This window comes from Chrysochloris asiatica, unplaced genomic scaffold (genome assembly GCF_000296735.1).
Source record: "Chrysochloris asiatica unplaced genomic scaffold, ChrAsi1.0 scaffold00109, whole genome shotgun sequence".
Lineage (NCBI taxonomy): Eukaryota > Metazoa > Chordata > Mammalia > Afrosoricida > Chrysochloridae > Chrysochloris > Chrysochloris asiatica.
Window position 1 is genome coordinate 2,901,252 of NW_006408627.1, and position 10,856 is coordinate 2,912,107.

The following is a 10,856-nucleotide window of genomic DNA, read 5'->3' on the forward strand; positions in this document are numbered from 1 at the left end:
TCAATCTATTGCCAAACTTTCAGTTGCCTCCAAATAGCTCACTCTTTGCTGTAAGATGCCATCAGCCTTCTGGACACTTCTCCACACACTATGTTCACCCTTCTCGTCACAGTTTTGTTTATGCTGTCCTGTGCCTGGAATGCCTTTCCTTCTTCACCTTTGCACCTATTTGCTTAAACATTTCTTTCTCTCCTTTACCAGACTATAAAATCCTAGACAGCAGGATCGTGCTTTACTCATGTTGGCATCCTCAGTGTCTAATACATAGTCAGTGCTTAATATCTGCCAATCAGCACTGCCTCACAATCATATTCATGTTGATCCTGATATGGCTGACTGATAATGTGGTAATATATATGAGAGAGGGACAGAAGAGAAAGAGAGAGAGTAATATGTATATGCCAAATAAAAGGAGTAACATAAATATGCCACATAAGAGCTGAACAGAAAATTTCAAAGGTCAGCTGAAGAAGACAAGGTCAAATCTTACAATGAAATGTGCAAAGATTTGGATTCAGAAAACCAAAAGGAAAGAACACCCTCAGTATTTCTCAAGCTGGGAGAACTGAAGAAAAAATCAATCTTTGACTTTTGTTATTAAAGGATTCTCTGGGGAAATTATTGAATGATGCAGAAAGCATCAAAAGAAGATGGAAGGAATACACAGAGTCACTGTACCAAAAGGAAATGGTTGATGTTCAACTGTTTCAAAAGATAGCATATGATCAAGAGCCAATGATACTGAAGGAAGAAGTCCAAGGTGCATTGAAGGAATTGGCAAAGAACATGGCACCAAGAATTGATGGAATAAAAATTGAAATCTTTCAAGAAAGTGAGGCAGCACAGGAGGCGCTCACTCATCTCTGCCAAGACATTTGGAAGACAACTATCTGGCCAACTGATTGAAAGAGATCTGTATTTGTACCCAGCGGGATGTGGAAATCATCGGACAATCTCTTTGATATCCCATGCAGGTAAAGTTTTACTAAAGGTAATACAGAAATGGCTGCAAGCATACATTGACAGAGGTAACTTCCAGAGGTTCAAGCTAGATTCAGAAGAGGCCGTGGAAAGAAGGATATCATTGTTGATCTTGGCTGAAAACAGAAAATACCAGAAAGATGTTTATCTGTGCTTTATTGACTATACAAAAAGGCTTTCGATTGTGTGGATCATGACAAGCTATGGACATTGCAAAGTATGAGTATTCCAGAACACTTAATTTTGCACATGAGGAATCTGTACATGGACCAAGAGGCAGTTGTTTGAACAAAACATGGGAACACTGAATGTTTTAAAATTAAGAAAGGTATGTGACAAGGTTGTATTCTTTCATCATACTTATTCAGCCTGTATGATGAGCAAATAATCTGAGAAGCTGGGTTCTATGAAGAAAAATGTGGCATCAGGATTGGAGGAAGATTCATTAACAACCTGTGATATGCAGATGATACAACCTTGCTTATTGAAAGTGAAGAGGACTTAAACTACTGATGAAGATCAAAAAGCTCAGCCTTCAGTATGGATTGCATCTCAATGTAAAGAAAACAAAAATCCTCACCACTGGACCAATAAACAACATTCTTATCAATAGAGAAAAGATTGAAGTTCTCAAGGACTTCCATTCTTCTTGGATCAACCATCAACACTCATGGAAGCAGCAGTCAAGAAATCAAATGATGTATTTATTGCATAAGACAAATCTACTGCACAAGACCTTTTTAAAGTGTGGAAGAGCAAGGATGTCAGCTTGAGCACTAAAGTGTGCCTGACCCAAGCCATGGTATTTTCAATAACCTCATATGCATGCAAAAGCTGGATAGTGAATAAGGAAGACCATAGAAGAATTGATGCTTTTGAGTTATGGTGTTGGAGGAGAATACTGAAAGTGCCATGGGCTGCCAAGAGAACCAACAGATCTGTGTTGGAAGAAGTGCAGCCAGAGTGTTCCTTGGAGGCCAGGATGGCCAGACTTCGTCTCTCATACTTTGGACATATTGTCAGGAGGGACCATTGGAGAAGGATATCATGCTTGGTAAGGTGGAGGGTCAGAGAAAAAGAGGAAAACCCCTAGTGAGATGGATTGGCAAGTTGGCAGCATCCATGGGCTCAAGCGTGGCAACAATTGTGAGGTTGGCCCAGGATCAGGCAGTGTTTCGTTCTTTTGTGCATAGGGTCACTAGGAGTCAGTACCAACTCAATGGCATCTAACAACAACAACATAAATTACTATTATTTATCTTGAGCTCCAGTCTATTAATTAGGTTTAAATTAAAGTTTTTAGTATTTGCTAACTACCTTCTGTATACCAAATTCTATTATGGAAATTCAGCAGACCTAGAAAACACAGCTCATGACCATGATAAGTTCTCATCATTTTTGGAAAAATTAGGTGTAATATATGAAATGTCTAGCGATCATTAGACCATAGGTAGCATAGGTTGTAATTGAAAAGTATAAACTAAGTGCTAAGAAAGAGAATTCTGGTTCTAGAGAAAAATACAGCAGGTATAAAGAAGATCATTTATTCAAGGGATAAAAGAAGAACTGAGCATGTTTGATAAGCAGGAGACAGTCAAAGAGATGATAGGAAAATACTTTTTAGCAGTTGTAGTTGCTAAGTGCCATTGAGTTGTTTCCAACCCATAGCAACCCTGTATAGGGTTTCTGAGGAGTGGCTGGTGGGTTTGAATCACTGACCTTGTGCTTCAAACTGTCCTTATGGGACAGCGTATTGTCCTGCAGCACCACACCAGAATTTACTGAGAGTTTAATTTGTGCTTTTGACAAAGATGAAGAGATGAGGAAAGGACATTACTTCCTAGAGGTGGAAGCCATGAGTTCAAACTGAAAAGAATTAGTTTCCTCAGATTTTCCTCTAATTGTGCCAAATATTTGGTTTCTTTTCCATAAGAGTTTGCCACTATTTCCTGGCTTTACTTTTGTAGTACTTGACTGCACATACTTCAATCAGTTTGGGAGAAAAAAGTTGGATTAGGCCAGAAAGGGACCACAAGCCCAATGGCAGATTTACACCTAAAACAAATGGAGATAGTAAAGCATTGGAATTGGTTATATAGTACATTAACCCAAATGTCCACAGAAGAAGAATAGACAGATTCTGAGTTACCTAAGCCACATTTCAGAATCCTACCTTGCGAGTCTAAACTAAAGATCAACAAGATTATTCAGGCTGCTATGAGAACAGAGGCTGTTACTTATAATCAGCCTCTCTTGGGTCAGAATAGGATTCAAGAGCCTTAGAATTTGTGGGTATGAGCCAGCAAGCTATATAATCTTGATGGGCCTTTTTTTTCTTATCTGCAAAACAGTGGTGCATGAAGAGAAATTTAGGTAATTTCTAAACACTGTTCAAAGTTTACATTCTAATGGCCTGAAAATGGATCAAAAATGCTTTTTGCCTTATCCTCTTATACATTAAAGGAGCCTTAGTGGTTCAGTGGATTAAGCATTAGCCTCCTAACTAAAAGACTGACCATTTGAATCTATCAGCTGCAATATGAGAGAAAGATGAAACAGACTGCTTCCATAAAGACTTTCAAGGTATGGTGCTGTAGGATTGAGCTGCAAGGTTGGTGGTTCAAACTCACAAGCCACTCCTTGGAAACCCTATACAGGGTCGCTATGAGTTGGAACTGACTTGAAGGCACTTAACAACAATAATATTCTGTCCTATAGTGTTGCCATGAGTTGGAATCAACTTGATGGCAGTGGGTTAACAATTGATTAACAGCAAGTTGCATATAAATGGTCCAGCAGGGAGCACTGGTGGTTCAGTGGTAGAGTCCTGGTGTGGTATCACAGGATAAGCACTTGATCTCAAGATCTGTTTGAACCTCAAGAATGTTGGCTCAAACTCGCCAGCCACTCCTTGGAAATCTTATACAGGGTCATTATGAGTTGGAACCAACTCAACAGCACTTAACAACAACCACAACAAAAATACAAGAGACCTGGTTTGACTCCTGGCCAATGTACCTCATTCTCAGCCAACACCCATCTGGCAGTGGAAGCTTGCATGTTGCTATGATGTTGAACAGGTTTCAGTGGCATGTCTGAGAGAAAAGGCGTGGCTATCTACTTCCAAAAATCAGTCAATAAAAATCCTATGGATCACAACAGGGATAGGTCTGGGCAATGGCTTGTTCCATTGTGCATGAGGTCACCAAGAGTCAAGCGCTGACCACATGGCAATTAACAACAACTGTCAAAGACAGATTTAAACTAGAAAAATGGGCTGGAAGTACAAAATCAGCGAGGAATCCTAAAAGACTCTGAAGAAGGGAACAAACAAAAATATTGTGAGCCAGCTGTTATGGTTTGGCTTCTAAAGGACTCACTTTCCTGGAGGCTGTTACTTGCTGGCTGTATGCAGTTTCTGTTTTTGGAGCAGTGAAGCACATGTGTGATCATAGCTCGTTTAGACACTCCATTTTAATTTGACAGAGTTTACATTATGTTGATTTATTACAGCCAAGTCGTTTTGCACAGCATTCATTTCCTCGATGTTCTAAGGCCCATAACAAGGGTTGGTTCATTCTATAAGAATCCCCAATAGAGTTTCTTCACCATTATTTATTTCTTAAAAGGATTACACTACAGGGAACAGATCACAGAAACTTACTAGAAATATTTCATTGCTACCTGTCTGGGATTTAGTTTATGAAAAGATACATGAGCTGATACAAAAATATTTTAAATGTTTCGAGAAAAAAATTAAAATACTTTCTTAACGTTTGGGGTATAAATGAAGTCCAGAAATAGAAGCTGTGTACAATACTGGAATTTAAAAAATAACTTGTCATGGAAGAGATTGTAATCGTTGCAATGAAACAATGGTATAAAACCAATGTTATCCCATGTAAACTATCACTCAATTCACAATAAAAACTTAAAAAGTAAATAAACAACTTGTATTTATTTAAATTTCTGTGATACAGTAAGGAGTACTATATTAGGATTGAGGAAGCATAGGTTCTAACAACTCAGATGAAAAGTTATGTCTGCTCAAAAGCTTATTAATAATAGCAGATATCCCCAAAGTGGAAACAACCTAACTGTTCATCAACCAATGACTGGATAAATAGATATTTTCATTTTTCTTTTGGGGAATATTGTTCAGCAATAACAAGAAATAAAGAACTGAGACATGCAGAAATTGGATTAGCTTTTTTTAAAATTATTATTGTGACTTAAGTGATAGTTTACATGGGAGAACATTAGCTTTACATTCATCCTATCATATTTCATTTCATTGCAATGATTACAGTCCCCTCCATGCATTATCACACCACCAAAGAGTACACCCCGCAAGCTTGCCCCTGGGCCGCCAGTACACAGCCCCTCTCCCTCCAGAGTCCAGAGTCCCTAGCCACTCCAGGTGTCCATGTCATCATCTCTGCCTCAATCTCTGACATCACAGTTTCTCTGGGTAGTGTCCTGCACTCCAGTCTTCTCCCTTGATGGTCCCAGGGACCTCCGCTCCTGGATTGCAAAAGCACTCACTCCCTTCCTTTTATTAAAAAATCTCTCCCTTTGCATTTTCAGCCCTCACAGTCAGGCCTGATAGCAATTATTCACTATTCTACCACAAGTGTCTTATCCCCATCTCCTTTCATTAGCCACGTGCAGGAATATTAGAAACCACTCAGTGGGAATTCTACCTTCCCTCGCCTCCTCTGGAACTAGGCTCCCTCTTGAAAGCTTGTAAGCCAGTCACTTCCTGACTTTGTAAGCCTCCCCCATCTTTTGGGTAGCCAGTGTCTATGTTGCCTAAGTCTGTCAACCCTGTGTGCCAAGAAGGTGGGAATGATCCTCGCTGTGAAGATTTGTTCCCTCTTTTGAGCTACTACATCCGTAAGTATAGGTCAGATTCATCAAATTGTAGCAGTTCACTCTTTTTTTCTTTCTTTTCTTTCTTCTTCTAGTCAAGTTCTGCTCATTCAGCCATTGAAACCAGGTCAAAGTGGGTACTATCAGCAAGTATGGGTGTTCTTGTGCATCTCCCCTCACTTCATATCAGCTGGATGCTTCACTCTCTGCTCTAGTCCTCTGTGGCCATGTCACTGTCTCTGGGCCAAGGAGTCCCCAGGTCTTACCATACTGCTGGCCAAGCAGGTCTCAATCTGGGTTCACAGGCATCTATTGAATGTGATAAGACTTAGCTGACAACTTCATTGCTGTTTTTCCCCCTCTTCCCCTTATTGGTGACCAATGTGGTCACATGGATTAACTTTCGTCTGAGTTTGTTTGTTCTTCTATAACAGAAATAGCACATTTGGGTGACTTTAACACACAGAAATCTATTGACTCACAGTTTACGAGGTTAGAAGTCTTAATTCAGATCGTTGGCTCTAGGGGAAGGTATTTTCTGTCTGCTTGCTGGGGGTGGTGGGTGGGGGGTGAAATCCTTGCCTCAGCTTCTCTAGCATTCTTGGTATTTCTTAGAAGTCTCCATGTGGCAATTATCTTCTCCATTTTTCTGGTTTCTCTGTGCTTTATCTGCTCTTTTTAGATCTCAAAAATGAGTTGTTGTTGTTGTTAAATGCCATCGAGTCCAGTCTAACTCATAGTGACCCTTTGTAGGGTTTCCTAGGAGCAGTTGATGGGTTTGAACTGCCGACCTTGTGGTTTGCAGTTCAGTGCTGATCCTATAACTTCATACAAGAAGTCTTAAAAATTAGTTGTTGTTGTTAACTGCTGTCAAGTCAATTCTGACTCAACAGTGATACAGTATAGGGTTTTTAAGGAGCAGCTTGTAAGCTTGAACCACTGACCTTGCAATTCAAATGACTTTGCAGTCTGACACATTAGCCCACAGCCCCAAAGCAGGACTCCAAAAATGACTGGTTGTTGGTGGTTATGTGCCATGGAGTGCGTTCTGACTCATAGCGACCCTGTGCAGGGTTTCCAGGGCAGTAAAGCCTCATCTTTCTCTTGCAGAACAGCTGGTAGTTTCAAATGCTAACCCTGAGGTTAGTAGATCGATTTGTAACCACTACACTACTAGAGATCCTTCCAAAATTGAGTTGTTGTTGTTAAGTGCCATCGAGTCAGTACTGACACATAGCAACCTTATGCATGGCAGAATGAAACACTGCCAAATCCTAGGCCAACCTCACTACTGTTGCCACGCTTGAGTCCATCAATGCTGCCACTTGGCCAATCCATCACATTGGGGGCCTTCCTCTCTTTCTCTGACCCTCAAATATGTCCGAACTGTGATAGACGAGGTTTGGCCATCTTGGCCTCCAAGGAATACTCTGGCTGCACTTCTTTCAAAACAGATCTATTGGTTCTTTTGGCAGCCCATGGCACTTTCAATATTCTCCTCCAACACTATAACTCAAAAGCATCAGTTCTTCTATGATCTTCCTTATTTACTATCCAGCTTTCGCATGTATATGAGGTTATTGAAAATACCATGGCTTGGGTCAGGCATACTTTAGTCCTCAAGGTGACATCTTTGCTCTTCAACACTTTAAAAAAGTCTTGTGCAGCAGATTTTCCTAAGGCAATGCGTCATTTGATTTCTTGACTGCTGTGTCCATGAGTGTTGATAGTTGATTCAAGAAGAATGAAGTCCTTGACAACTTCAATCTTTTCTCTATTGATAAGAATGTTGTTTATTGGTCCAGTGGTGAGGATTTTTCTTTTCTTTACATTGAGATGTAATCCATACCAAAGGCTGTGCTCTTTGATCTTCAAGAAAGTGAGGCAGCATAGGAAGCACTCACTCATCTCTGCCAAGAAATTTGGAAGACAACTATCTGGCCGTCTGTTTGGAAGAGATTCATATTTGTGTCCATTCCAAAGAAAGGTGACCCAAAAGAATGTAGAAACCATCAAACAATCTCTTTGATATCCCATGCGAGTTAAGTTTTACTAAAGGTAATACAGAAACAACTGCAAGCATACATTGACAGAGAACTTCCAGAGGTTAAAACCAGTTTCAGAAGAGGCCTTGGAACGAGGGATATCATTGCTGATGTCCGATGGATCTTGGCTAAAAGCAGAGACTATCAAAAAGATGTTTACTTGTGCTTTATTGACTACACAAAGGCTTTCGATTGTGTGGATCATGACAAGCTATGGACAACATTGTGAAGTATGAGTATTCCGGAACACTTAATTGTGCTCATGAGGAATCTGTACCTGGACCAAGAGGCAGTTATTCGACCAGAACATGGGAACACTGAATGGTTTAAAATTAAGAAAGGTTGCCAAGGTTGTGTTCTTTCACCATACTTATTCAACCTGTATGCTGAGCAAATAATCTGAGACGCAGGGTTATTTGAAGTAAAACATGGCATCAGGATTGGGGGAAGACTCATTAATAACCTGCAATATGCAGATGATACAACCTTGCTTGCTGAAAGTGAAGAGGACTTAAAACAAAATTGAGTAATATTTCAAAAATCAAGATATACTCACACTGACATGCCCTCATTAATATACCAAAGAAAACCTTATTCCCAAATGGGCTTGCATTCACAACTACAAGGAAACCAAGGATTCCAACACGTATTTTGAGGGGACACAACTCAGTGCATAGCAACCTTGTAAATATTATACTGAGGAAGATGTTGCTCATTAAAGGCCACATATTGTATGATGCCTTTACTTTGAAATGTCTAAATTAAGTAAATTCACAGTGACCAAAAAATAGGTTAGTGGTTGGGGAACAGGAGTTGGGAATGACTGCTAGTGAGTGTGGGATTTCTTTGGGGAAGTGTTGAAATTAGATTGTGCCGGTGGTTACACAACTCTATGAATATACTAAAAAACCCCTAAACTGTATACTTAAAATGGGTAAATTGTGTGCTCTATGAAAGATATCTCAATATATAAAGTTGCAAAAACAAATAAAGATTGAGAAAAATATAAAAACAATAGTAGTAAGTATTTCATAAAGTGCAAATGGTTCTGCAAAGATGAGCTGCTGCTGCTGTGTGCTGTTGCATTGCTTCTAGCTCATAGTGAACCTGTAGAGGGCTTCTGAGGCTGTAAGTCTTTGTTGTTGTGTTGTTAAGTGCCACCAAGTCAATTCCGACTCAAAGCGACCCTGCAAATGTTTTCCAAGGAGCTGCTAATGGATTTGAACCACCAACTCGTTACAGGAACAGAAAACCTCATCTTTCTTCTATGGAGCAGGTGGTGGACTCCAACTGCTGACCTTGTAGCTAGCAGTCCAATGCATACATACCCCACTATGCTACCAGGGGTCCTTGCATAGGTGAAAGGAGTCACTAGTATCTTTACCTGAGGAAACTTTCTGGGAAAGGATGCAGAAAACTATCAATATCTAAAAGAATAAATAGCTCCAGATGAAGAGCAAACATTCTTCTTATAAAAGAAAGATCAAATCAAATTAAGGCAAGATGGGGGAAAATGGTACCAATTTTATTATTTTTCCTTCCAGGCTTATCTTATGTTTCATATTGTAAATAAAAAGTAACTGGCTCCTAGAAAACAATGCCTAAGTATTTCACATACTTTTTTACTGTTTCAGGACAATAAAACCCATACATCATTCCTTGTCTATCCTAGAGACAGAGAAAAGATATGCAGAGAACTCAAAGCAAGAAAGTTTGATGTCCTACTGGGTGTTAATTCTCCCCCTTAATCAAGATCTGATTACCAAGGAGGAAGATAGAACATAAAAATGCTACAAAGATTTAAAATTTTTCACTCTTATCCATAATTCACACTGTAAATGTGGTCATTATGGCATTCACTAGAGCAAGAAAATTGATATGTTGTTGCAAGAATCTGTACAGCAGAATCTCTGCCAATTATGATGAATAATCCAAGTCCATATGCTTGCTCTATAAAACTCTGCAATACCAAGGCACTCCAATTCTGCTTCTGCTTTCTCAAAAAACATACTGTATCAAAAGAACAGTAAAAGGTAATTAAAAATAGCTAATTGGTTAATCACTCTTAGTCTTATATTTATTTAGTACAGACATTGGTTCACTGGTGATATAGCTCTAAGGCATTATCCTGAGCCAAGAAACTGAAACAGATATTTAATGGCTACGTGGAAAGAGAAATTTTCTTGTAAAAGCAATGATGCACTAAACTATAATAAGGTTTATCATCAAAATTCTGAGTAGGAATGTTAGAAGTTGTGTCCTGTTTTCCTGAAGGATTGGGTATTTTGCAAAAGAATACTGAATGTCACCTTCATTCTTTGATTGATAAATATACCCAGCAGACTGATCCACATGAGTGACTGGAGAGAATTTGCCACTTATTTCACTATTTCTCTACATTAAGAGTGGTGTCCTGGTGTGGCGCTGTGGGTTAATGCCCTGGACTGCAAAGTCAGTTTGAACCACAGGGTCAGTGATATAAGCTCACCAGTCTCTCCTTGGAAACCCTATACAGGGTTGCTATGGGTGGAAACTGACTCAATGGCACTTAACAATAACAACAACATACATTAAGGGTAGGGTACTGGTGTGACACTGTAGGATAATATACTGGATTGCAAGGCTGGTTTGAACTGCAAGGCAGTTCTAACTCACCAGTCACTCATTGGAAACCCTATACAGATTCACTATGAGTCATAACAGACTCAATGGACAAAACAACAATAATGTATTAAGGGCATGGTGCAAGAAGCAAAACCCTAGTTATTAAATAATCACTTCTGCCTAGATCAAAATTTGAAATGCCTTATAGTAGAATATTAGATCAGAAGTTTAGACCCCAAAATAGTCAATAGGAGTACTTCGCATTCTATATGTTGTTGTTGTTGTTAAGTGCCGTCGAGTCGGTTCCGACCCATAGCGACCCTGTACAGGGTTTCCAAGGGTGTAAATCTTTAC